The 25,470-nt window shown below is 46.0% G+C and overlaps 1 protein-coding gene and 1 long non-coding RNA gene across 2 annotated transcripts in view; one reads left to right on the top strand and one right to left on the bottom strand.

Moving 5' to 3' along the window:
• The window catches only part of LOC143809304 (uncharacterized), a 42,315-nt gene extending 30,313 nt beyond the window's left edge, over positions 1-12,002 (top strand). The window contains exons 3-4 of the long non-coding RNA XR_013222205.1: positions 10,030-11,555; positions 11,674-12,002. This is a non-coding gene — a long non-coding RNA (uncharacterized LOC143809304). The remainder of the gene's footprint in view (positions 1-10,029; positions 11,556-11,673) is intronic.
• PTGES (prostaglandin E synthase) overlaps positions 1-25,470 on the bottom strand; it is an 87,415-nt gene that overhangs the window by 41,926 nt on the left and 20,019 nt on the right. The window lies entirely within an intron of this gene.

Here is a 25,470-nt window from a genome sequence, read left to right as displayed (position 1 = left end):
GCCATGAGGGTATATAAATATTAATATTTCATAGGTGTTTGGGAGTTTCCAATGTGGATTAGCAATGAGCCTTAAAATGTCAACCGCAAGATGTTATAATAGTACATTACTAATGGGTGCTATAGCACACATTGGTTTATCAGCTCAATGATCTGTATACGTCAGGTCTAATACTGCAATATAGGGAAACATTTTACCAGTAATTTAGTTACTCGTCGTCACCCTGCAAGACCATAAAACTAAAAATGCTGGAATTTAGATAAAAGTCCGGAACATTTTAATGGTCTAGATACGTTTACGACTGCAATGAAACGGTAACATTCCAGAAATGCTAAAAAGCATGCTTTCATCTCACACATTGAAAGCTAGAGCACGGACTGATCCGAAATCCTGGGTCAATATACTGACCCGCTCTACAGGGAGTGAAAATCATTAAGTTTAGAAACAATTAATAGACAACATGACCATAATAAATGCCAAACTGATAAAACTATCAAGTCTGTTGAAGGTATATAACGTGTTTTATATTTTTTAGCTTTTATTTTTTTTCCAAATTAAGTTTAGGATTAAGGCCATATTTATGGTATCCTCTTTCTTCCTGTATTGGTGGAGCAGCAGGGTGTGTGCACTTAATTTAACAGTTGCAGTTTATTCCAGTTAATTGACAGAATAATAATAATAATAATTTTATTTCTATAGCACCAACATATTCCGCAGCACTTTACATTTTAAAGGGGACTTGAACATACAATAGACATTACAGCATAACAATAAACACATAGAACAGATGCCAAGAGGAATGAGGGCCCTGCTTGCAAGCTTACAATCTGTGAGGATGTTGTTGCAGGGCCCCAGAGTCCTGGTCGTTGCAGTAATGTTATTCTTCCACCAGGGGGAGTGATGTTACGTCTGGAGGCAATAAAGGAGATCTCTTTACCAGGTATCACAAACCACACAACACACTTCACACTCCAGGCCGCCAGGGGGAGCTACGCTCCTATCTATTAGGGCACTCCTCACAATTAGGTAAAACTGGCAGTCTGGATAGGAAGTTAGGCAGAAGCGAGCTGGGTTTCACCCAGTCAGCACCAGTCTGGCGGATGCTGGCTGGGCTGGACCTAGTGAGCTGCTATCTGGGCTCCGCTCAGGTAGTGGGTCCCTGACAGGGGTGGGATCCTGTCAGAGGCCAAGACAGAAGGCTACGGAGCTGCGCCTGCCCCACATGCGGCAGCATCCTAGGAAAGAGACATTGAAGGGATTTGCGTTGCAGAGGGTGAGAAACGAAGTCATAGCAAAAGGAGAGGAAACCAGAAGGAGTTCTGCCCTGCAAAAGGCTGCCTCCTTCTGAGGCGCAGAATCCGGTAGCCAGAACACCGAGGGAGTAAGGATCTCTACGCTTTACTTCAGAGACCGGCAGGACAGTTAATTCCACGTTAGCTGCCCGACCTTATACCCAGGAGGCACGGTGGCAACTTGTGGGGGCTGGGGCGTGCTAGAGTCCCTGTAAAAAGCCTCAGGCCATCAGTCATACGGGTTTGTCCTATCCTATCCATCAGGGGGACAGAGAGAAAGAGACATTACATCTACAATAGTTGTGAGGACCTTACTGAGACGCTCAGCAGGGAGGTACTAGAACACCCAGGCACTAGACGAAGGCTACTGATTTCCACCTGGCTAAGGGGACTCTGGATTTGCCTTCAGACCGGCCGGACTCTGCCTGCCCTGTGATCGGGTGCTCTGGACTGCGGACGCTGAAGCCTTCAGTAAAGGTAAAGAGGCTGCAACCTTGTGTCCTCGTTCTTCACTGCGCCTCACACCATCCACCATCCACACTCTGGGAAGCCCTGGGGATACACTTCACCTGTGTGAAGGTATACCATCTAGCTGCCATAACATCACTCCAGTGGACCCCTAAGCAGCGTCGGTCACCCTGACCGAATACCACAGGTGGCGTCATGAACATTTTCCCCTTTAAAGACCTTTCCCCCAATTTACCAACGGACGCCCCTAGGGCCACGGACCGGCTCAGCCACCGTGACATCCCCACCGAGAACCGAAGAGCCCGGCTCCGAGTACCCCATTGCCCTACGGGGGCACTTCATTGTCTTATATTGGGTGCCAGCCTCTAACAAAATGTGAAGATGTTTTATTAATTATTGAAAAAAATATATATAGAGAGAGAGACATTTCAAAAAGAGTGATCTATTTCAAGTGTTTATTTCTGTTTATGATTATGACTAACAGCCCATGAAATCCCAAAAGTCATTATCTTAGTTAATTAGAATAATAACAAAAAAAAATGCAAAGGCTTCCTAAGCGTTTAAAAAAAGACCCTTAGTTTGTTTCAGCAGCTCCACAATCATGGGGAAGACTGCTGACTTGACAGATGTCTAGAAGGCAGTCACTGACATAGTCCACAAGGAGGGTAAGACACAAAAGGTCATTGCTAAAAGGCTAGCTGTTCACAGAGTGCTATATCTAAGCATATTAATGGAAAGTTGAGTGGAAGGAAAAAGTGTGGTAGAAAAAGGTGAACAAGCAATCGGGATAACCGCAGCCTTGACAGAATTGTTAAGAAAAGGCCATTCAAAAATTTGTGGGAGATTCACAAGGAGTGGACTGCTGCTGGAGTCATTGCTTCAAGAGCCATCACACACAGAGGTATCCAGGGCTACAAGTGTCACATTCATTGTGTCAAGCCACTCATGACCAATAGACAACGCCAGAAGCGTCTTACATAGGCCAAGGAGAAAAAGAACTGGACTGTTGCTCAGTGGTCCAAGGTGTTGTTTTCAGATGAAAGTAAATTTTGCATTTCATTTGGAAATCAAGGTCCCAGAGTCAGGAGGAAGAGTGGAGAGGCCACAATCCAAGCTGCTGGAGGTCTAGTGTGAAGTTTCCACAATCAGTGATGGTTTGGGGAGCCATGTCATCTGCTGGTGTAGGTCCACTGTGTTTTATCAAGACCATCTACCAGGAAGAGCACTTCATGCTTCCCTCTGCCGACAAGCTTGTTGGAGATGTAAATGTCATTCTCCAGCAGGACTTGGCACCTGTCCACGCTGCCAAATGTACCAAAACCTGGTTTACAAACAACAGTGTCACTGTGCTTGTTTGGCCAGCAAACTCACCTGACCTTAACTGTTGTGAATTCCACTCTTGGGCTCCCTCCGGTGGTTGTAAGTGGCACTTTTGTGAGTTCTGCTCTTGGGCTCCCTCCGGTGGATTTAAGTGGAACTGCTGCTCCTTGGATTTAGCAGTCAGCAGCTGCTTCCACTGATCGTCTATTCTGGCTCGGCTATTTATCCTGGCTCTATCCTTCAGCTAGTGCCAGTTGTCAATGGTTCCTGCTTGGATTCACATCTGTCTTGGATTTCCCTGATATTCTGACCAGTTCAGCAAAGATAAGTCCTTGCTTTGTTCTTTTGCTTTCCACTTGTTGTGGACTTAATCGTTCAGCACATTCTATGTTTTTTTTCTAGTCCAGCTTGTCAGTATGGATTTATTCAGTTAAGCTGGAAGCTCTGGGAAGCAGATTTACCCTCCGCACCTTTAGTCAGGTGTGGAGATTTTTGTAAACTCTGTGGTGGATTTTTCTAGTTTTTAATACTGACCGCACAGCATTCTGTCCTGTTCTATCTATCTAGCTAGATTGGCCTCCTTTGCTACATCCTAGTTTCATTCTGTGTATGTCATTTCCCTCTCCACTCACAGTCAATATTTGTGGGGGGCTGTCTGTCCTTTGGGAATTTTCTCTGAGGCAAGATAGCTTTCCTGTTTCTATCTTTAGGGGTAGTTAGTCCTCCGGCTGTGACGAGGTGTCTAGGTAGTGACAGGAACATCCCACGGCTACTTCTAGTGTTGTGTTAAGCTCAGGAACTGCGGTCAGTACAGGTACCACCTCCTCCAGAGCACGTCCCATGTTGCTCCTAAACCACCAGTTCATAACAGTACAACTGGCCAAAAATGAATTAAATGCATCTCAAAAGAAAGAAAAAATAAAAATTCTGAGCCATTTTTTTTTCTGTAGTCTGTTTTGTCTTTTTTTTCCTCTTAATCTCTGGGTGGTTCAGGATTTTGGCGCTAGCATGGATGTTAAGGGTTTGTTTTCTCGTGTGGATCAACTTGCTGCAAGAGTACAGAGTATCCAAAATTATGTTGTCCAGACTCCGGCTTTAGAGCCTAAAATTCCTACTCCTGATTTGTTTTTTGGGGACAGATCCAAGTTTTTGAACTTTAAAAATAACTGCAGATTGTTTTTTGCTTTGAAACCCCGTTCCTCTGGTGATCCCATTCAGCAGGTTAAAATCGTCATCTCTCTGCTGCGTGGTGACCCTCAGGACTGGGCATTCTCCCTTGAATCAGGGAATCCGGCATTGCTTAATGTAGACGCATTTTTTCAGGCGCTTGGGTTATTGTATGACGAACCTAATTCTGTGGATCATGCAGAAAAAACCTTGTTGGCCCTATGTCAGGGTCAGGAAGCGGCAGAATTATACTGCCAGAAATTTAGAAAATGGTCTGTGCTCACATGGAATGAGGATGCTCTGGCAGCAATTTTCAGAAAGGGTCTTTCTGAAGCCCTTAAAGATGTTATGGTGGGGTTCCCCACGCCTGCTGGTTTGAGCGAATCTATGTCTCTAGCCATTCAGATTGATCGGCGCCTGCGCGAGCGCAAAGTTGTGCACCATATGGCAGTGTCCTCTGAGCAGAGTCCTGAGCCTATGCAATGTGATAGGATTTTGACTAGAGCAGAACGGCAGGGATTCAGACGTCAGAATGGGCTGTGTTTTTACTGTGGTGATTCTGCTCATGTTATTTCTGATTGCCCTAAGCGTGCTAAGAGGGTCGCTAGGTCTGTTACCATCAGTACTGTACAGCCTAAATTTCTCTTATCTGTGACCCTGATTTGCTCATTATCGTCCTTTTCTGTCATGGCATTTGTGGATTCAGGCGCTGCCCTGAACTTAATGGACTTGGAATTCGCCAGGCGCTGTGGTTTTTCCTTGCAGCCTTTGCAGAGCCCTATTCCTTTGAGGGGGATTGATGCTACACCATTGGCCAAGAATAAACCTCAGTATTGGACTCAGCTGACCATGTGCATGGCTCCAGCACATCAGGAAGATTGCCGTTTTCTGGTGTTGCATAACTTGCATGATGTTGTTGTACTGGGTTTTCCATGGTTACAGGAACATAATCCGGTGCTGGATTGGAAATCTATGTCTGTGACTAGTTGGGGTTGTCAAGGGGTACATAGTGACGTTCCTGTGATGTCAATTTCCTCTTCCCCCTCTTCTGAAGTCCCTGAATTTTTGTCGGATTTCCAGGATGTATTTGATGAGCCCAAGTCCAGTTCCCTTCCTCCACATAGGGACTGTGATTGTGCTATTAACTTGATTCCTGGCTGTAAGTTCCCTAAGGGCCGACTTTTCAATCTGTCTGTGCCAGAGCATGCCGCCATGCGGAGTTATGTCAAGGAGTCTTTGGAGAAGGGGCATATTCGGCCGTCCTCGTCACCATTGGGAGCGGGATTCTTTTTTGTTGCCAAGAAGGATGGCTCCTTGAGACTCTGTATTGATTATCGCCTTCTTAATAAGATCACGGTCAAATTCCAATACCCTTTACCTTTGCTTTCTGATTTGTTTGCTCGGATTAAGGGGGCTAGTTGGTTTACTAAGATTGACCTTCGAGGGGCATATAATCTTGTTCGTATTAAACAGGGTGACGAATGGAAAACTGCATTTAATACGCCCGAAGGCCATTTTGAATACCTTGTGATGCCTTTCGGGCTTTCTAATGCTCCTTCTGTATTTCAGTCCTTCATGCATGATATTTTCCGCAATTATCTTGATAAATTCATGATTGTGTATTGGGATAATATTTTGATTTTTTCCGATGATTGGGAGTCTCATGTGAAGCAGGTCAGGATGGTATTCCAGATCCTTCGTGATGATGCTTTATTTGTGAAGGGGTCTAAGTGCCTATTTGGAGTTCAGAAGGTCTCTTTTTTGGGTTTTATTTTTTCTCCCTCATCTATAGAAATGGATCCTGTTAAGGTCCAAGCCATTCATGACTGGATTCAACCCACATCGGTGAAGAGCCTTCAGAAATTTTTGGGCTTTGCTAATTTTTATCGCCATTTCATTGCCAACTTTTCCAGTGTGGTTAAGCCCCTGACCGATTTGACGAAGAAAGGCGCTGATGTGACGAATTGGTCCTCTGCGGCTGTTGAGGCCTTTCAGGAGCTTAAACGCCGATTTACTTCTGCCCCTGTGTTGCGTCAGCCGGATGTTTCTCTTCCTTTTCAGGTTGAGGTTGACGCTTCTGAGATTGGGGCAGGGGCCGTTTTGTCTCAGAGGAATTCTGATGGTTCTTTGATGAAACCGTGTGCTTTTTTCTCCAGAAAGTTTTCGCCTGCGGAGCGCAATTATGACGTTGGCAATCGGGAGTTGTTGGCTATGAAGTGGGCATTTGAGGAGTGGCGACATTGGCTTGAGGGGGCCAAGCACCGTATTGTGGTCTTGACCGATCATAAGAATCTGATTTACCTCGAGTCGGCCAAGCGGCTGAACCCTAGACAGGCTCGATGGTCCCTGTTTTTCTCCCGTTTTGATTTTGTGGTCTCGTATCTTCCGGGATCTAAGAATGTTAAGGCTGATGCCCTCTCTAGGAGTTTTTTGCCTGATTCTCCTGGAGTCCTTGAGCCGGTTGGCATTCTTAAAGAAGGGGTGATTCTTTCTGCCATCTCCTCTGATTTGCGGCGGGTGCTTCAGGAATTTCAGGCTGATAAACCTGACCGCTGTCCAGTGGGGAAGCTGTTTGTTCCTGATAGATGGACTAGTAAGGTAATTTCTGAGGTTCATTGTTCAGTGTTGGCTGGTCATCCTGGGATTTTTGGTACCAGAGATTTGGTTGCTAGGTCCTTTTGGTGGCCTTCCTTGTCGCGGGATGTGCGTTCTTTTGTGCAGTCCTGTGGGACTTGTGCCCGGGCCAAGCCTTGCTGTTCCCGCGCTAGTGGGTTGCTTTTGCCTTTGCCGGTCCCTGAGAGGCCCTGGACGCATATTTCCATGGATTTTATTTCGGATCTTCCTGTTTCCCAGAAGATGTCTGTTATCTGGGTGGTTTGTGACCGGTTCTCTAAAATGGTCCATTTGGTACCTTTGCCTAAATTGCCTTCCTCCTCTGATTTGGTTCCATTGTTTTTTCAGCATGTGGTTCGTTTGCATGGCATTCCGGAGAATATTGTGTCTGACAGAGGTTCCCAGTTTGTTTCTAGGTTTTGGCGGGCCTTTTGTGCTAGGATGGGCATTGATTTGTCTTTTTCTTCGGCATTCCATCCTCAGACAAATGGCCAAACTGAGCGAACTAATCAGACCTTGGAAACCTATTTGAGATGCTTTGTGTCTGCTGACCAGGATGATTGGGTGGCTTTTTTGCCGTTGGCAGAGTTTGCCCTTAATAATCGGGCTAGTTCGGCTACTTTGGTTTCGCCCTTCTTTTGTAATTTTGGTTTTCATCCTCGTTTTTCTTCAGGGCAGGTTGAGCCTTTTGATTGTCCTGGTGTGGATTCTGTGGTGGACAGGTTACAGCAGATTTGGACTCATGTGGTAGACAATTTGACGTTGTCTCAGGAAAAGGCTCAACGTTTTGCTAACTGCCGTCGGTGTGTTGGTCCCCGGCTTCGGGTGGGGGATTTAGTCTGGTTATCTTCTCGTCATGTTCCTATGAAGGTTTCTTCCCCTAAGTTCAAACCTCGGTTTATTGGTCCTTATAAGATTTCTGAGATTATCAATCCGGTATCTTTTCGTTTGGCCCTTCCAGCCTCTTTTGCCATCCATAATGTTTTCCATAGATCTTTGTTGCGGAGATATGTGGTGCCCGTTGTTCCCTCTGTGGATCCTCCTGCCCCGGTGTTGGTTGATGGGGAGTTGGAATATGTGGTGGAGAAAATTTTGGATTCTCGTTTTTCGAGGCGGAGGCTTCAGTATCTTGTCAAGTGGAAGGGTTATGGCCAGGAGGATAATTCTTGGGTTGTTGCCTCCGATGTCCATGCCGCCGATTTGGTTCGTGCCTTTCACTTGGCTCGTCCTGATCGGCCTGGGGGCTCTGGTGTGGGTTCGGTGACCCCTCCTCAAGGAAGGGTACTGTTGTGAATTCCGCTCTTGGGCCCCCTCCGGTGGTTGTAAGTGGCACTTTTGTGAGTTCTGCTCTTGGGCTCCCTCCGGTGGATTTAAGTGGAACTGCTGCTCCTTGGATTTAGCAGTCAGCAGCTGCTTCCACTGATCGTCTATTCTGGCTCGGCTATTTATCCTGGCTCTATCCTTCAGCTAGTGCCAGTTGTCAATGGTTCCTGCTTGGATTCACATCTCTCTTGGATTTCCCTGATATTCTGACCAGTTCAGCAAAGATAAGTCCTTGCTTTGTTCTTTTGCTTTCCACTTGTTGTGGACTTAATCGTTCAGCACATTCTATGTTTTTTTTCTAGTCCAGCTTGTCAGTATGGATTTATTCAGTTAAGCTGGAAGCTCTGGGAAGCAGATTTACCCTCCGCACCTTTAGTCAGGTGTGGAGATTTTTGTAAACTCTGTGGTGGATATTTCTAGTTTTTAATACTGACCGCACAGCATTCTGTCCTGTTCTATCTATCTAGCTAGATTGGCCTCCTTTGCTACATCCTAGTTTCATTCTGTGTATGTCATTTCCCTCTCCACTCACAGTCAATATTTGTGGGGGGCTGTCTGTCCTTTGGGAATTTTCTCTGAGGCAAGATAGCTTTCCTGTTTCTATCTTTAGGGGTAGTTAGTCCTCCGGCTGTGACGAGGTGTCTAGGGAGTGACAGGAACATCCCACGGCTACTTCTAGTGTTGTGTTAAGCTCAGGAACTGCGGTCAGTACAGGTACCACCTCCTCCAGAGCACGTCCCATGTTGCTCCTAAACCACCAGTTCATAACACTTAACCCCATACAGAATCTATGGGGTATTGTCAAGAGGAAGATGAGACACCAGACCCAACAATGCAGACGAGCTGAAGGCTGCTATCCAAGCAACCTGGGCTTCCATAACTCCTCAGCAGTGCCACAGGCTGAGCGCCTCTATGCCACGCCGCATTGATGCAGTAATTGATGCAGAAGGAGCCCTAAACAAGTATTGAGTCATTTACTAAACATATATTTCAGTAGGCCAACATTTCAGATTTAAAATCATTTTTCAAGCTAGTGTTATAAAGTATTCTAATTTAATGAGATAATGACTTTTGGGTTTTCATTCGCTGTAAGCCATAATCATAAACATTAACAGAAATAAACACTTGAAATAGATCACTCTGTTTGTAATGACTGTATATGATATGAGATTCACTTTTTGTATTGAAGAACTGAAATAAATTAACTTTTTGATGATATTCTAATTTTGTGAGAAGCACCTGTATATACAGAATAAACACACATAAATTTATATTAATTAATTTATTAATTATTTATTTATAATGAAGTTACTGTGCTGGTTGAGGTCCAGTGTACATATCAAAGCTTAAAAGTGAGCTTCAGCAGCGACACAAGCAACCTGTAACTAGAACATTTTATGGACTTTATGGATAGCTACCGTAATAAAAGCTTTAAAGGAAGATTACACCGTTACTGTTTTGGTAGGTGCACATGACATCTTTTTCAGGCAGATTCCTGCAGAAGGTTCATCCCCCTTGCATCCAAACAAAACCACACACACGCTTTTTTTCCTGTGCTTTTGACCCATTCAAGTGAATGGGTGAATAGCGCAAGTAATGACACTTCAAAAACATGTTTTGTTTGCAGCGTTTTTCCTGCCAATATTCTTTTTCTACATAAAGAAAACACGCCACTTATGAATATACTCTAAGATCGCTAACGTGCTGGCAACTGTATGAAAAATATGGAGAGGATCCAACAGGCATCCAAAAAAACAGTCAAAGTCCATATTATATACTCTGTGACTTCTGAGTCTTATGTAATACACAGTATGCACTGTATCTATGTCTTACCTCTCTCTTCCAGATTTTCATCTGACTAACACAACATTGCGGTTATGCCAAGACTGAAGAAACTTTGTACTTTCCTCAAAGACGACTTCACATCTTGCTGCCAAGTCATTAGCTAAACATCGTAAAAGTGCCCTAAATATTATGTTTACTATGGGAAAAAAACTAAAGTTGAAACAGGGATTACTGTCCGTCCTAATCATGGCTTCCTGGACAGCCACGTCTGTTGACATTCCCATGCAGGGAAAGTCTTCCCTGAGGAATCCAAAGGGCATAGAGGAAAAAATCAGAATGGTGGTATGGAATATATACAGTAACCAAAACCCTATGTAGTCAGGGGGCCACAACAGCTGCAAAATATAGATGGAAAAACATCTGAATTATAACCAAGCTATATAATGTCTAAATAATAGCCATACATGCTCTACTAATACCGCTCAGATACCAGTGCTTATCACAGGCAGTTTGGTGGAGGATGGTAGATTTTTTATACTTTTTTTTATTTTTGCTGATGGAAAAAGAGGCCCTGATGCGTCTTACACCCCCTGACAACAGTGAGCAGTGCGTGTGTAAGGTGGGTGGTAGTCATGGTCAATGGCCTGCCTCACATCACTCTGGCTCCTTACAGATAAAACGTGTCCCGGTCTGTATGCGTATGGGTGTAGTGCAGAACACTCATGGTTCGGCCATAGGCCTCCGCTGTCTGCAGGCCTCCGGATTCAGGAACAGCCGCACATAAATCAGGAGACACCAACTTCTCATCAACCAGTTCAACTTTACTAAACAGTCCAGGTTGAATTGATGACAAAGCGCAGTATATTTCAATGTTTTCCGTTGGTTCAGCTTGAAATATCCCTTCGCTTACTTGCTCCTTCAGCCACGCAGCATTCAAGACCCGACCCGTCTTCCTCACGCATTTTACCATCCAGCTACCACTTGTTGGAGGGGACTATGGCTAGTGCCTAGTTCAGGCTGCAGGTCATGGATGTTACAGCAATGTCCAAAGAAAGTGGCCACCGTTCTCATACTGCCAGAACAATACATACTTCCTGTGCCTCCAGCCCTCTGGCCATGAACTATCTCTCTCACACTATCTAATCTAATCTAATCAGGAAATGCTTCCCCTCCCATGCTGGGCTGGTCCAAAACATTTAACTGTATCCTAACCTATACACTATTTCCTACTACTAATATGCTCACCACTGCATAATCTCCCTTTCCTAATTAAACCTCTAAGCCCTATACTAAACTTTGTGTCCTAGATCTAACCCTATACTTTCCCTATTTACTATGCATTGCTAGTATTGTTTATTTTACATTACAATAGCCACCTCAATTAGTACTTATAAGGTTCTATGTATTTTCACATATTACCCCACTCAATAAAATACAATAGAATCCCATGTCACAACACACATCTTCCTCCTGGTCACACCCTTACATGTGTTCTTTACTTGCAGGAATACAGAAGGGACTGAGGGCGTTATTTCAAGAGAAGGTCATTGATGACTGAGCCTCTAGGTGTGAATTTTTTCTCCGGAGGTTGGTATTGTGCTACTTGTGTAAATAGGGAAGCTGATGTCTAGTCAGTGCTCTGCTGAGCCGTGGTTTATTTGGGTTCTTGTGCCTGTAAAGACTTTCCATTTATTTTGTTCCCTAGCTATAAAGGACAGGAGAAGCCCTGTCTGAACCAAACTTCTGTGCCGCCGTCTGACTGCATTTGATCCCATTCTGCCTACTGCTACGCAGCTAATCCTCCACTGCATCTGCTAGCATTTCTAGCGGCAGAATATAAATTATATGGAAAATTGGATCACAGGCCATGGAATAAAGAGAAAAGGAAATCGTGCAAAGAGCCAGACATACAACAAAGGCTTCTCTTCCTCTGTGGTTTGTGGGATGTGATTGATGTGTTGTTTTAGTTGTTTTTTTTTAAGACCTCTTCACATTTAATATGGCCCCAGCATGAGACATAACATGAACTTCAAGTGTAGCCCCCGACTTTGGTGAAACTACTCATTAAAACAGTTCCTTAAAAGGGGTTGTCCAGGACTTTCTTATTGATGATCTAATCTTAGGCACCCGCCGATCAGCTGATTGCAAGTCTTAGGGTACCGTCACACAGTACCATTTACATCGCTACGACGGCACGATTCGTGACGTCGCAGCGTCGTATGATTATCGCTCCAGCGTCGTAGACTGCGGTCACACGTTGCCATCACGGCGCTGGAGCGATGCCGAAGTCCCCGGGTAACCAGGGTAAACATCGGGTTACTAAGCGCAGGGCCGCGCTTAGTAACCCGATGTTTACCGTGGTTACCAGCGTAAAAGTAAAAAAAAAAAAAAACGTACATACTCACCATCTGATGTCCGTCAGGTCCCTTGCCGTCTGCTTCCTGCTCTGACTGAGATCCGGCCGTACAGTGAGAGCAGAGCGCAGCGGCGACGTCACCGCTGTGATCTGCTCTCACTTTCCGGCCGGCAGACAGTCAGAGCGGGAAGCGGACGGCAAGGGACCTGACGGACATCAGATGGTGAGCATGTACGTTTTTTTTTTTTTACTTTTACGCTGGTAACCACGGTAAACATCGGGTTACTAAGCGCGGCCCTGCGCTTAGTTACCCGATGTTTACCCTGGTTACCAGCGAACGTATCGCTGGATCGCTGTCACACACAACGATCCAGCGATGACAGCGGGAGATCCAGCGATGAAAGAAAGTTTCAAACGATGTGCTACGACGTACGATTCTCAGCTGGGTGCCTGATCGCAGTAGCGTGTCAGACACAGCGATATCGTAACGATATCGCTAGAACGTCACGAATCGTGCCGTCGTAGCGATAAAAATGCCACTGTGTGACGGTACCCTTACAGTGGCCAGAGTCAAAATGCCACAGCTCTGTGCACCGTGTAGTGGCTGCTCTAGGGTACTGCAGCTCAGCTCCCATTTACTTCCATAGGAGCTGAGATTCAGTAACCGAAAACAGCTGAAGAATTCCAGCTACATACACTGAACATTCAGCAGCCAGGATCCACTTACTACTGTGGTGTCGGACCCCCACCTATTCAATATTAAACCACTATCTGAAAGATGGGTCATCAATATCATTGTTCTGTATGTCCATCCATATCTCAAATAATATACACTGCCCTGTACAAACCTGAAGGATGTTATCTGTTCATGCCCCACTTAGGTGGCCCTTCTTCTGAATGGCCCCAATGTAATACTACAAAATTGATGGAGCAGTCAAGCATTACTCAAGAGCCCACCTATACAAGGGTTGCCACACAAATACTTGCCTACAAAACCCATAACGGCACTATCATCAGTTGGATACAAAGCAAAACTTTCAGGCAGTAGGTAAGGCATACTAAGAAGTTTATGTTTTGTAAAGGTTCAGCTGGGTCAACCCAGTGTGACCCCCTCTACAGCGTTCCCTGGAGCACAAATCCCCATCTAGCTAATGGATGCTGACGTTTTATAGTCTACTTAACATACAAGACAAACACAACAAATGCCAGTCGTGTTTTTATTGCAAAATCAGTCTGCTGCATAAAGGGAATTTGCAGATTTTCTGACCACATTGGAAAAAGAAACAGCATCATAAACACCTCAGGGTCAGCGTCAGCCTAAAATCTGTTCCCAAATAGCTGCGGTTTCCGGATCACAGAACATGCAGGGTTTATAAAATAGGGAGGCACAAACTATCTTTAGATAGTTACAAAATGACCTGCTCGAAAAATACCAAAATAGGAGGACCATAAGGTAAACAAAGAAAATGTAGAGACAAACAAAATCCTCCAGAGTGGATTCTCATAGAAAATAATTTTATTAAAGTACATAATTTGAATTAAAAACCATTAAAAATTGGAAATGCAACTCAACCACAAAAATGATGAGAAAAAGCGCAAACACTGTACATGATAATGATATGGTACATAAAGTGCAACAATACAAATTATGCAGAATAGCGAACATCAAGTAATAATCCGACAGTTTAAAAAGATATAGAAAAATGTGACAATATAAATGGAGTAAAGGTGAGTATAATATCATCAATACTAGTCATAGGAATAATAGGGCTGTTCAAGAATATGGTGTGAAGATTAGGTAAAGTGCATAGTGCAGACAATTTTCAATGAAATATATAGAGAGGGATAAATCAATCCAGTATCTAATTGCATATCAAATCTGTCTGTTTTTCATCTGAAGGCTAAGGATATAAAGAAAAAATTCTTATTTTGATTATTGAAGCAGTGTAGTAGGATCAATGAGATCCAAAGCCTTCAAAGGAAAAACAGAGCATAATGTGCACACCATGAACTGAAATGGTTAAATAGACCGCAGTAGCAGCAACCGAGAGTATCAAAGGTAATCAAGATACAACCTGTCTGAAGTCACGTACCAGTGTACCCCTTAAGGCCGGTTTCACACGTCAGTGGCTCCGGTACGTGAGGTGACAGTTTCCTCACGTACCGGAGACACTGACACACGTAGACCCATAAAAATCAATGCATCTGTTCAGATGTCATTGATTTTGTGCGGACCGTGTGCGGACCGTGTCTCCGTGTGCCAAACACGGAGACATGTCAGTGTTCGTGGGAGCGCACGGATTACACGGACCCAATAGAGTCAATGGGTCCGTGTAAAACACGGACCTCACACGGACATTCTCCGTCTGGGGTCCGTGTGGCGTGCCGGAGACAGCGCTACAGTAAGCGCTGTCCCCCCCACATGGTGCTGAAGCCGCCATTCATATCTTCCCTGTAGCACCGTTTGCTACAGAGAAAATATGAATGATAGTGTTTAAAATAAAGATCCATGTGTCCGCCGCCCTCCCACCCCCTGTGCGCCCCCCCGCTGGTCAGAAAATACTCACCCGGATCCCCCGTCGGCAGTCGCTCCTTCCTGGTCTGGCCGCGGCTTCTCTACTGTATGCGGCCGATTACACTCATGAATATGTGGCTCCACCTCCAATAGGGGCGGAGCCGCCTATTCATGAGTGTAAATGAGCGGCCCCACGTGACCGCATACAGTAAGCCGCGGCCAGACCAGGAAGGAGCGACTGCCGACGGGGGATCCGGGTGAGTATTTTCTGACCAGCGGGGGGGGCGCACAGGGGGTGGGGGGGCGGCGGACACATGGATCTTTATTTTAAACACTATTCTTCATATTTTCCCTGCAGCAAACGTTGCTGCAGGGATGATATGAATCGCAGCTTCAGCACCATGCAGAGTGGGTACCACACGCTCCGTGTGGTACCCACTCGCCATACGGGCGGCACACGTGTGCCGCAGGTATGGCCTCCGTGAGTTCCCAGGCACACGGACACGGATAACTCCGGTACCGATTTATTCCGGTACCGGAATTATCTGGACGTGTGGGACAGCCCTAACACGCGTTTCGATATTCAATCTTCCTCAGAAGGGGTGCATGTTTATTAAGAGGATTATCTTTAGATAGTGTTGATCCAGAGGAAGGAAAAAAAGCTCCAAAAACGGGTCGAGATGAGAGGGCCCATGGCAAAGATTAAAACCTGTTAGCTATTAGCCAAGGCAGATAGTAGTCATGAGGCCATGTTCACACTTTGCGGGTTTTACCGCAGCAGTTTCCATTGCGTCTACATTTACATGTAAACCCTATGTAAACCGCAATCCGCTGTGCACATGCTGCGGGAAAAACCACGCAGAAACGCAGCGGTTTACATTCCGCAGCATGTCACTTCTTTGTGCAGAATCGCTGCGATTCTGCACCCATAGGAATGCATTGATCTGCTAACTTCCCGCATGGGGCTGTCCCCACGATGCGGGAAGTAAGCGGATCATGTGTGGTTGGTACCCGGGGTGGAGGAGAGGAGACTCTCCTCCAGGCCCTGGGAACCATATTTGTGTAAAAAAAAAGAAATAAAATAAAAAAATAATGATATACTCACCTCTCAGCGCTGCATGCGGCCGTCCGGTCGCTGGGTTGCTGTGCGAGCAGGACCTGCGGTGACGTCGTGGTCACATGACCGTGACGTCGCGGTCACATGACCGTGACGTCACGAAGGTCCCTCTCGCACAGCATCTTTGGAACCGGACCGCCGCGTGCAGCGCCGAGGAGATCGGGACGTCAGAGGGTGAGTATAAACCATTTTTTTAATTATTTTTAACATTACTATTGATGCTGCATATTGCTGCATATGCAGCATCAACAGTATAGGAGTAAACCCGCAGCGGAAACCGCAAAACAAACCGCGATAAATCTGCAGGGATAACCGCAGCGGTTTTGCCCTGCAGATTTATCAAATCCGCTGCGGGAGAACACGCAGAGACCCTTCCTACGTGTGCACATAGCCTGACACGTCTCTCATTCAGGAGGCCCTAACATGTCTGTGCATTACACGGAGCCTAGTGATTTTATTAAGCACCATTTAATACTTGGTCTTTACTGTGGAATTAAAGGGGACCTGTCAATTTGCCATAAATATGGAAGTTTTTCCTCTGGTATAAATGCTGCTGTTCTCCTGAATCCGTTGCTGTTTTTCTTTTGTCCCTGCATCTCTCCATTCCTGAGCTATATCCATCTCTTTCCTGTATGTAAAATGTAGTTCTGTTAGCCAACAGGCCATTATCTGCCAGGTGACACCCACAGATGTGGTCAGGATAACACCCATTTGTTAACAAGAGCAGATTTGTTCATCTCTTCTTTAATCCTCCCCATCCATCTCACCTCCTCCTCAGAACTATTCCTCAACATACAATCCTCTGTCTCAAAGCACAGGCAGCCACCTCATGCCCTCTCCTGCTCCCACCTGCTAACACTTTCTCACTGCTGGTGATATCTCTCCAAATCCTGGCCCTTCTCACCACATCCCCACAGTCAGTTCTACCTCCCATCCACGCTCTATCACAAATTTCCAAAACCTCTCCAACCTTATACCCATTTGCCCGGCCCCCATTTCCCCAGTCCCACTAACAGGAGCTATATGGAATGCTCGCTCTGTCTGCAACAAGCTTTTCTACATCCATGATCTTTTCATTACTAACAAAAATTCCTTCCTCGCCATCACCGAAACCTGGCTCACCCCTTCTGACACTCCTGCCTCTCCTGCTGCACTTTCGTATGGTGGCTTCCACCTTTCTCACAGACCCTGCCCCAGCAGCAAGCATGGCGGAGGAGTTGGTTTTCTCCTGTCAGATAACTGCTTTTTCACCCACATCTCACTACCACCCTCTGTTACCCTCCCTTCCTTTGAGGTGCACTCTGTGCGCATCTACTCCCCTCCAACCTCCAACTGGCTGTCATTTACCGCCCCCCAGGGCCAGCCACCTATTGTGACCACTTCACCACCTGGCTACTTCATTTCCTTTCTGCGGACATCCCCACTATCATCATAGGAGACTTCAACATACCCATTGACACTTCCCTCTCAGCTGCCACTAAACTTGTATCTCTCACTTTCTCCTTCGGCCTCACTCAATGGTCTTCTCCAGACACTCACAAAGATGGTCACACACTGGTCCTCATCTTCACCCACCTCTGCTCCCTATCTAACCTCTCTAACTCACCTCTTGCTCTTTCTGACCACAATCTACTCACATTCTCTTCCCTCTCCACTCCTTGTCTACAATCCCCACCCCACAAACTTGCACACCCTCACAGAAATCTTAAACACCTTGATCTATACTCACTCTCTGAATCCCTCCTCCCTCTCACAGACATAAGTTCCCTACACAATGCGGATGACGCTGCCGCTCTACATAACACCACTATAGCTGTAGCTTTGGAATCTCTTGCCCCTCTCACACATACCAAAGCTCGCAAAATCAACAGACAGCCCTGGCACACCAGCCTGACCAAAGAACTGAGGCGAGCTTCCAGGGCTGCTGAGCGGAGATGGAAAAGATCCCACTCCAATTAACACTTCATCGCATTCAAACAGTCCCTCACTACTTTCAAGACCACACTCGCCACAGCTAAACAAACCTACTTCTCATCTCTCATATCCTCCCTATCTCACAACCCTAAACAGTTATTCAACACTTTCAATTCTCTCCTCCGTCCCCCAGCAACTCCTCCCTCCCCACTCATCGCAGCTGAAGACTTTGCCTCATTTTTCAAGCAGAAGATTGAGAACATCAGAGACAGTTTTAGTCGACAGCCCTCAGAGCCCTTCCTTCCAACTACCCAGCCCTCCACCTCCAAAACCAACTTCTCCACCATTACAGAAGATCGACTCTCCACTCTACTCTCAAGATCGCATCTCACCACCTGTGCACTTGACCCGATCCCTTCCCACTTCATCCCAAACCTCGCCACAGTCTTCATCCCAACCCTAACCTATCTCTTCAACCTATCACTAACAACTGGTGTTTTCCCCTCAAGCTTTACACATGCCTCAATCACACCTATCCTCAAAAAGCCCTCTCTTGACCCATCCTCTGTATCTAGCGATCACCCTATATCACTTCTCCCCTGTGCCTCAAAACTACTGGAACAACACGTCCATCTTGAACTGTCCTCCCATCTATCTTCCTGCTACCTCTTCGACCGCTTACAATCAGGCTATCGGTCACACCACTCCACTGAAACTGCCCTAACTAAGGTCACCAATGACCTATTAACCGCCAAGAGCAAGCGACACTACTCTATCCTCCTCCTCCTGGACCTGTCCTCTGCCTTTGACACAGTGGACCATTCCCTGTTGCTGCGGGACCGCTCACCCCTTGGCATCACAGACTTGGCCCTATCCTGGATCTCGTCATACCTAACTGACCGGACAATCAGCGTCTCCCACTCACACACCACCTCCTCACCTCGCCCCCTATCTGTCGGAGTCCCGCAAGGTTCATTTCTAGGGCCCCTGCTCTTCTCCATTTACACTTTTGGCCCGGGACAGCTAATAGAATCTCACGGTTTTCAGTATCACCTCTATGCTGATGACACACAGATCTACATCTCTGGACCAGATATCACCACCCTACTAACCAGAATCCCTTAATGTCTATCCGCTATTTCATCCTTCTTCTCCGCTAGATTTCTAAAACTTAACATGGACAAAACAGAAGTCATCATCTTTCCCCCATCTCACGCGACCCCCCCACGAACCTATCCATTACAGTAAACGGCTGCCCACTCTCCCCAGTGCCACAAGCTCGCTGTCTCGGGGTAATCCTTGACACTGATCTCTCCTTCAAACCACATATCCAAGCCCTTTCCACTTCCTGCCACCTTCAACTCAAAAATATTTCACGGATCTGTACATTCCTAAACCAAGAATCTGCAAAAACCCTAGTCCATGCCCTCATCATGTGATAGAAATATATATATCATGTAGATCTCACTTGCATGTATACTCTTCTATAATCAAATATATACTTATATGCTCACAGCTAATATATACATTATAATCAATGGTTTAAAATGGCTGACACAAACTAATATAACCTAGACAGATCATAAAATGGCTGACATGAACTAATATAAACCAGACAGATCGTATGGGGTTTTCCATCCGTCAAAAGCAGAAGAGTGTCAGATGTTTGGTGACTGCTGATCAGATGTCTCCACTTTGTCCTAGACACAGAACTCAAGTTTAGTTGCTTAATCCTCTGTCATATGAGCATTAATCACAATATTCCATATATGTTAGATAACCAATGACAGAGGAGCTAGACAATATGGTAATTAACTAACCACCCCTGACAACCCCTAACCACTCCTTTCTATGTGAAAATATAAAACTATGTATGTACAATAAAGTATCAGTATTGATGGAATGTTGTTCTGTCACAGTTGTGTACAGTCCATTCTTGATGAGCGCTCAAAATACTCAGTCTTATTGGGAGCGGCCACAGCACACACAGGGATAAGATTTATCTAAACCAAATATTTCCATAACAAATGGCCCCCAACAGCGAGGCACGGATGAAAGCACGGGATCCTTCTAACCGGAGATACGGAAGTTGTAGCCGTGGCCTTGGCACAGGGGCAGGAGACTGCGCAGCTCCATAAGTAAGGTAAGAAAATGTTATCATCTTACCTGAAAGTCCCCTGTGCCCAGTCCTTGTCTATACCTCTTGCCGGTCAGGTGTGGTCTGGTCACAAATTCCCAGGGTGTGTAAAAAATCCGTAGCCACGAATCCACCCTGGGAGGTGTCTGCTGTGGACCGTGTATGTGTTTGTGTAAAATCCGAGAGAAGAAGGAAAAAGTGACTTTTGTTTGTGGTTGCTGGGAAACAGACCGCAGGAGGTCAAATCGCTCGATAAGTTATTGCAGGATTCCCGTGCATAGGAGGAACACATAGAGTTCCGGAGCAGGTGGCTCCAGGTTCCAGGCATGGGTAGTGATAACTTAGAGGGCTACTGCAGATTCCCGTAGTGCCGGCGATCCAGTTAGGACGTCCGGACCGGGGTGGTAGATTTCCCGCTTGTTGTGCTTCTCAGGCACTCAGGCGGCCCGGGCGCAGGTGCGTCCAGTGCGATTGGCAGTAGTCTGTTCCCAGCGCAACCTGCATGTGTCACAGAATTTAAAAGGGCATTTCTCGGATTGTCTATCTGTTTCTGTTTGTGTCATGTACTATTGCCGCTTTAAGAGCATGAAATAGTAAGAGAAAGTTTTGTTTTGTTTTTTTTCCCCCTCTCTTCTCCGAACTTCCTCTTTCTCCGTGCTGTTTAGCAGAGAGATATGCATTGTAAATCAAACTGTCACATCTAGTTTTTTTCTGACTGTTTTCAGCTGCAATGCTGGCTATGTGTAGTTTTTTTTTGTGAAGAAGTTAAGTTAAATTGTATCCATCATTTTTGATGTGACATACGTGATTTTAGTGACATTTGATATTATTGCAGTAGCATACGGAATAAAAAGAGGAAGTGTGTCTCTGACTGCATTTGAGCGCAGAGATTCTAAAAAAAAAAAAAAAGGGGAGAAGAGAGAAGCCGTTTTCATTTTAAATTTTTTTTTTTTTTACTCTCTTAAAGGGTCTTTTTCTTTTTGCGGCATTTTAAAATATTTAATTAAGTTTTCCTCAATCTTCTATCTCTTTACCTTTTTATTTTTTATTTATTTATTTTTGAAAAAAGTTTTTTTTCTTTCTTTTTGTATCAAAATTTTGATTTTTTGGTTGTGAACTAAGTTTTTGATGGTTTTTCTTATCGTTTTGGGTTTTTCTTAGAGTTTTATATACTCATTTTTAGAAGTTTTTTTTTTTAGTACCTTTTTTCATTTTTGTGTGTTTTTCATTTTTTGCTTTTGCCATGGGGAATAAAGTGGCCGAGCAACAGGAAAGTCTTTTTACTTCCTGATGAGCAAACAGCCCCTAGATAGTGACAGAACACGAAGGTGCTAAGTATGTGAAGATTTTTGGAAGGTATAAAGTACGTGAAATTCATTAGAATGGCAGATTTCAAGCTGCAGAATGGCATGACGTAGAAGGAAAAATAAGGGAAGTTAGCTGATGTTAGATTGCTGAATACTAATACATGGTATGAAGTGGCAGCAGAGCTTACATCGTTTAGGTGGTACAGAAAGTTATGTGAGCAAACCAGGAAGTGATTTTTGTGGGTATGAGACGGGATATATTGGATCTGCGCAGTCTGCTTTTAGCAAGATCCATGGTATAGGTAGTTATTTTTGCACAGTATGTGGTGCGCCCCGTCTCTCCCTACAGGGAGAAGGCATGATTGCTCCTCTCTATTATTCTTGTTGTTCTCCTCTATCCTCCTTTTTTTTTCCTCTGTCACTCTTTTTCTCCTCATTCTTCTCTCTCGCTCTCTTTTCCTCTCCTCTTCCTCCACACTTTTCTCTTCTCTCTCCCCCTCTCTATCTCTCTCCTTCACACCTTCCATCTTCTCCTCCCTCTTCTCCTCACCCTCGCTCTCTCCTCCTTCTCCACATCCATCTCTCCTCCTTCTTCTCCTCACCCATGTACACTCCTCCTTCTCCACTCCCCCCACCTGATCTCCTCCTTCTTTTCCTTCTCCACACCAATCCCTCCTCCTCTCTCCACCTCCTTCTGCACACCCTGATTCTCCCCGTTTCTCTTTACCACACCTTTCTATCTCTCTCTCTTCCTTTGTCTCACTCCTCAACCCCTCCCTCTTCTTCTTCCTCTTTTTTCCTCCTTGTTGCCGGCTGGGCCAACGCCCAATTCAAACAATATGGTGCTTACAGCACAAGGTTTCCCTCTATGCCCCTGGCACAAACCAGACATTGCCATTTGTGATATCGGGGAAAGAAAGTGAAAATCCCCCTACACACAATGCAGTGGGCAGCCCCCAGACATATCAGGCAGCAGACAGCTCAGCCCTGGGTGCAGAGGGGGGAGGAATGATATCAGAACGAGCTCACTGACAGATCCTCCGTTACCTCATTTCACAGTCAACAATATTGTAACCCTTAAGGTTTTACATGAACTTTGAAATCACCATGTATTGATAATGTACAGCTTCAGCACCGGTCAGAGCTGCCTACATCCACATTCACACCAACATGAAACTATAATCCTAATCCATCATAGCTTCAGCAAGGGGGGAGACATCCTCACATAAAAAAGCAACTTCTAAGTCCAAAATCAGTCAGTGTACGACCCCAGTACAAGCTATCACAACTATTCCTCTGATGAAGATGAAGAGGGAACATCATACATGCTGTCCAGTACTAGAAAAGAAACCCACAGGCACCAAGAATGCAAGGGCAGATAGAGGCACCACCATTACACTATGTGCACTGCACTTCAAGTCAGATGACAATCTTCCAGACCCAGGGATGCATCCCATGCCATTTTACCGAAGAATGTAGCAGAACCAGTGAAAATATGCAGCCACCTGGAGTGATCTCTGGGCCATGAATGAAAATAGAAGCAGGTGATGCACTCTGGCCAATCATGAAGGAACAATTCAAACTTCCAGCAGAATTAGATGTACACGCTTGGGAGTCAGGGCCACAGCTAATTGTACAGCTCAGAGAGTGGGCCAAAGATTGGCAGGACAAGCCATGACATGAGCCAAGATATGACAGAGTCTGTAAAGAAGTTTCATTGCAGAGTAATGCAAGTATTCCAAGACTTGGGCTTCACCATTCATGACCAGATACACAGGCAAATGTTGGCACAGGCCTTTGGGCATGGACTGAGACAGCCAATCAGGAAACCACTGATAGTGGCTAGGCCTAGGAACAGGTCAATAGCAGTGGACTGACCCAGAAAAAATGTTTTATGTGCGCCTAGGAGACTGTTTATTGCCGATTGTCACCAAAATTGCCACCATTATAGCACCACAAAAGAGCACAAAGAAGGAAAAGGGTGCCGTGCTGCTGAGAACACCAGAAGGGGAGCCAGAGGTGAAGACGCTACAAAGTGCCGATCGACACACCGGAAGAACCGCTGCAGACTCCAGAGAGGAGACACCGACCTCAATAAGGTTAGCAAAGGGGAGAAGCTATGTCAGACCAGGGGTAAGAAGTGACGGCAGATGCAGCCGCAGCCCCTGTAATGCCCCAAGACCTTGGGTTGGATGCAGCCGCCGGTCTCATGGCACCCCCGGGCCTCGCCACGAATGCACCTGCAGGCCCCGTCTTACCACCGCAGCTTCAATCAGCAGGCCGGACCCCGCTGCCGCTACAGTACCCATCATGTTGTCCACAGTAGCCAAAGGGATTGAGTCCCAACCAGGGGTGCAGAAGACAGCCCCTCTCATGGTGACCACTGACCTGGAAGTGCAACCACCCTACGAAGACAGAAGAAGTGTCAAGTGTTACATCTGTGGCAAGTTTGGCCATTTCCAGAACCAGTGCAAGGCACCCACGCCCCCGAAGAGACTGGACCCATGCAACCCAAGAGTTGGTCCAGAGAAACAGGTCAAGGAAGAAGTGCAGAAAGCAGTGAAGTACCCCATCCAAAGGACAGGGGCAAGCAAGCCAGGTTCGCAAGACACTACGCTCCTGACATGTAAAACTTCATCTGCAAGACCAATACCTCAAATTACCCTTAAAGTGGATGGCGTTGTCAGATCCAAAGTGGTGCAGCCAGAAGTGTGATGACACCTGTGGAACTCGCTGATCCCACCTGCCTATCAGAATCCTCTGTGTCTCGCATGGGCATTGATGGTCAAGTCAGACATTCTCAGCTTACAAAGCCACTGAGCGTGTGCACTCAGCCAGGACACTCTATCCTGTCCCAGTTTGTGGTGTAAAGGACCTGCCACTCAACCTGCTGGGAGCGAACCTACTGCAGAATCTGAAGGCAACCACAGTGTTCCAGGAAGATGGGACAGTGACACTTTCTTCATCCCTGACCCGAGAAGAGTCATGCTGGCGGCCCTACAAGAACATTAAACAATCGATGAGGCCTACCCAAGGAGGTACTGGATGTAGTACCAGAAAGTCTATGGTCTAAGGGACCCCAGCACGTGAGAAAACCTCAAGTTGCCCCAGTACGGGTGTCACTCAAGCCATGTACCCCGTACCCTCGTAAGGCCCAGGCCAGGCCTAGAGTCAAGCTGCCTCTGACCAACTGAAGGTCTACCTGGAAATAGGAATCATTGTTCCTCGCACATCGCCTCGCAATAAATACCCTGCTCTCCTTTTCCCCGTCAAGAAAAAGACTGTAAAAGGAGAGCCAGCCAAGTTCAGAATGGTATATGACCTGAGAGCTGTGAATGACACCACGGTGTTTGAAACTGCAATTATGCCGAATCCGCACACTCTGCTCTCAAATGTGCATGCCACAGCAAAAGTGTTCACAGTGAACAACCTGGCTAATGTTTTCTCCAGTGTTCCCCTTCATCCGGAAGACCAGTTCCTGTTTGCCTTAATGCACCAGGGGGGACACCACACATGGACAGTGATGCCACAGTGGGCCCAGAACAGCCCTCCACAGTTCACCAAAGCAATGTCCACAGTCCTCACCAACTGGGTCACAGAACATGCAGAAGTAACCCTGCTACAATACATGGACGATCTACTCCTTTGTGCAGTTGACTTTGACACGTGTAAAGCCCTTTCCTTGTATCTCCTACTCTACCTGGCTGTGCAGCACTGCAAGATCTCTAAGAACAAAGTCCAGTGGTGTCTGAAGCAAGTTAAGGTATTGCTCACCAGGCGAAACACCTGACAGATGACCGGAAGACCACAGTGGAGAAGATGGTCCCTCCGACAACTCCAAAGGTGCTACAGGCCTTCCTTGGTCTAGTTTCGTATTGCAGAGCCTGGATCCCTGATGCTTCCGTCCTAATGCAGCCTCTGTGTGAATACGTCAGCGTGACCCCGTTCCTCCTGACAGATGCAGCCTTCAGCTCATTCAAGAAGTTAAAAGGCACAGTAGTCTCAGCGCCAGCACTAGGCCCATCTGACTACGAGAAGCCATTCCGTCTGTACTTGATGAGAAAAGAAGGCCTTGCTACTGGAGTCCTGACGCAGCTTCAGGGGGGAAAGCAGAGACTTTCGGACTACTTTTCAGCTTGCCTGGATCCAGTTGCAA

This window comes from Ranitomeya variabilis, chromosome 2 (genome assembly GCF_051348905.1).
Source record: "Ranitomeya variabilis isolate aRanVar5 chromosome 2, aRanVar5.hap1, whole genome shotgun sequence".
In the NCBI taxonomy this organism is placed as follows: Eukaryota; Metazoa; Chordata; class Amphibia; order Anura; family Dendrobatidae; genus Ranitomeya; species Ranitomeya variabilis.
The sequence above is the reverse complement of the archived record's forward strand: the minus strand, read 5'-3'. Positions and strand labels throughout refer to the sequence as shown.